This window comes from Sabethes cyaneus, chromosome 2, assembly GCF_943734655.1.
Source record: "Sabethes cyaneus chromosome 2, idSabCyanKW18_F2, whole genome shotgun sequence".
Classification (NCBI taxonomy): domain Eukaryota; kingdom Metazoa; phylum Arthropoda; class Insecta; order Diptera; family Culicidae; genus Sabethes; species Sabethes cyaneus.
In genome coordinates, this window is record NC_071354.1 from 184,727,343 (window position 1) to 184,730,531 (window position 3,189).

Sequence of the window (3,189 nt, forward strand, 5' to 3'; positions counted from 1 at the left end):
TGCTCGGGGAGGGAGTGCAGGTACGTGCTCGTGATACGTACGTACGTATCTCAAAGATCAAAGTGGAGTGGACGAGGCAATTGAGGTGGTTCGCCGGGTCCGGCCGGGACCCAGGTAGCCATCATACGACTGGCGGACGGAAACGAAGCCCTGAAAGCTGCTAGTCTAAAAGTGGAGTGGTCGGTATGCCCACTGAGCATGCTCAAGCAGTCGGAAGCTTGCTTCCAGTGCTTCGAGGCCGGACATAAAGCCTGGATCTGCAAGGGGCCAGATAGGACCCATTTGTGCAGGAGATGTGGCAGTGCTGGCCATAAAGCGAGGGACTGCGCGGAGCCTCCCAAGTGCTCGATCTGTCCCGGAAAATTTCCGTCATCTCGAACCCATATCGCGTCCCTGCCGAAAACGGTAACCGGGTCTCGGATAAGTTCGGGACAGCAGCTATATGGACGACAAGCATGTTCCCGGTTCAAGAGGTTGTGTCAACCGCAGACGAGGGATATGCGGTTGCCAAAGTGGGTGAAGTGTTCTACTGCAGCTGTTATGCTCCGCCGAGTTGGTCTATCGAGCAGTTCACGTGGATGGTAGACTGAGTATCAGTTGTGCTGACTGGTCTAAGGCCGGTGCTTGTGGCGGACGCCTTTAACGCTTGAGCGGTAGAATGGGGAAGTCGTCGCACGAAACATAGGGGTCGGATTCTGCTTGAGGCTCTGGCAAAGCTCAACGTAGATCTGGCCAACGTCGGCACCATAAGTACCATCAGTAGGAGTGGTGCGGAGTCTACCATTGACGTGACACTCGGCAGTCCTAGTCTGATAGAAGACTGGAGGGTAGACAGTAGGCCATATGAATAAAAGCGTTGAAGCAAACTCTCCCATAAGATTTAAATTGGAAAAGTAGAGCAAACTGTTTTATTCATACGGCCTAATGGCTTCACTCATAGTGACCGTCAGGCGGTCCGCTATGGTGTCGGTCAGATAACGAGACGCCAGCCGGCGGGTAGAACCGACACTCCAACCACCCGTGGATGGAAGACATCATGCCTCGATCCCGAAGTATTTGTGGAAGCGATCCGAAGAGAGTGCGGTGATCGCGGTAAGTCCGATCCAAACGCTGATCATTTGGTTGAGGTACTGTCGCGAGAGTGTGATGCCACCATGCCTAGGAAAGGCCGACCTAGGTATGGGAGGTCACCGGCTTACTGGTGGACAGATGAAATTGTGGAACTCCGCGGAACCTGCTTTCGTGCGAGAAGAATTATGCAAAGAGCTCGTTCGGACGAAGGCAGGGCTGAATGTCGAGTAGCACTTGTTGCTGCACGCGCAGCGCTTAGGGGTGGGATAAAATTTAGTAAACGAGCCTGCTTTGAAAGGTTATGTGTTAGTGTCAATGTGAACCCATGGGGTGATGAATGGATTGTAATGGCAAAGACCAAGGGTGTGATGGCGTCCGCAGAGCGATCGCCAGAGATGCTGGAGCGGATCATCGAGGGCCTCTTTCCGCGCCATGAGCCAAGACCCTGGCCTCTGGCCCCTAAGTCGTTCCAGCATCTCAGACCATGGCGTAAGATGGTCGGCCTCCCTGCCGAACATCCAAAGTAACGTGGACGACGGCGGTTCAGAGGTCGGGGAGGAAGCGACGGTTACGAGCGAGGAACTCATTGAGATCGCTAAATCCATAAAGGTAAGCAAGGCACCGAGACTAAACCGAATCCCGAATTCGGCCGCTAAAGCGGCTATTTGAGAGACTCTCGAATTATTCGGGGCAGTAATGAGTAGATGCCTAAAAGATAGCCACTTTCCGGACAGATGGAAGCGACAGAAACTGGTCCTGTTGCCGAAGCCGGGACACGGAGGGAACAAACGGTCTGTCAAGGAACCAATTCGGCCTCCGTAAAGGCAAATCTACGGTGGATGCCATCTTGTCTGTCACTAAGACAGCCGAGGTGGCAATCCAGCGCAAGAGGACGGGTATCCGCTATTGCGCAGTTGTCACGCTCGACGTGAGAAATGCATTTAACAGTGCTAGTTGGGACTCCATAGCCAATTCGCTTCGGAACGTTCAAGTGCTGGTGTCGCTGTATAGGATTCTGGAAAATTATTTCCAGATTGGTGTGCTATGCTACAATACGGCGGAGGGCGAGAAGTGCGTTCCAATCCTCGCAGGGGTTCCGCAAGGTTCCATACTGGGCCCGGTGTTGTGGAACGTCATGTATGACGAGGAGCTACAACGAAAGTTCCCGGTAGGTCCAACTAAGTAAATAAGTATGACTATGTTGGTATTATTGAAAGACGTTTTATGATATTGTTGTTGTTATTATGCTTCTACCCGGTTTTTCGGGCAATATACAGGATGGTTGTCATTCTACATGTATCTGGCAAGTGCAATTGAAGTAGCAGTTTCTCTACTGAAAATGCTCATCCGTGATTGACTGAAACCTTATGTAAATTTGCTATAATTGTTCAACTTTTTGTGAAAATTCTACTAGTTACCTATAAGAAAGATTCAAAAGGCACATCTATTATGAATCGATTGGTATGCATACCAGCAAAATTTGTTCAGAATCGACTGAGCTAATATTGGTCAGTCTTTCATTTTTTAGTGTCACCATAATTTTTGTTTTCGCAGCATGCCATCCCATTAAACTAAGTCCTACGTCATAAACATTAAAACCAACTAGAAAAATATAACGGACGGTTTCTCTGATAAAAATTTTCAGTTTTTCAAGAACAATTGAGAATATATGAAACACATTCAAATGAAAAATATCATTGAGAAAAAAACTGTAAATGAATAACGATGCGGAATAAATAACAACGAAACGTTGAATTTCAATGAGCCGCTGTATGCTGCGTAACACCTTCCATGACATCACCTGCAATTACGAGCTTCTCTACACGCAATTACGCGCTGCCGTATTTATGCAAACGTAAATTTAGGCGACGTAATTTTATCCCAAACATTGAAATTGTTAACACAACCTTTGCCTTTAACCTAATATGAACGCCTCATTCAGTATATCAACAGGCCCCAAATTTCTATCCATGCACAAATACCGTCATATCTGGCATCTTTGCTCGAGCCTCGCTCGAGGGCTGAATGAATGAAGTCATGCTGCCAAACATATCTATTACGTAGTTTGACGTTTGCCAGCGCTGCATGCTGCTGCAGCATAAAATGGAATATGGTGAC

At 48.4% G+C, this 3,189-nt stretch overlaps 1 protein-coding gene across 1 annotated transcript in view; it reads right to left on the reverse strand.

Moving 5' to 3' along the window:
* LOC128736436 (tyrosine-protein kinase receptor torso-like) overlaps positions 1-3,189 on the reverse strand; it is a 53,166-nt gene that overhangs the window by 18,500 nt on the left and 31,477 nt on the right. The gene's annotated exons all lie outside the window — the stretch shown is intronic.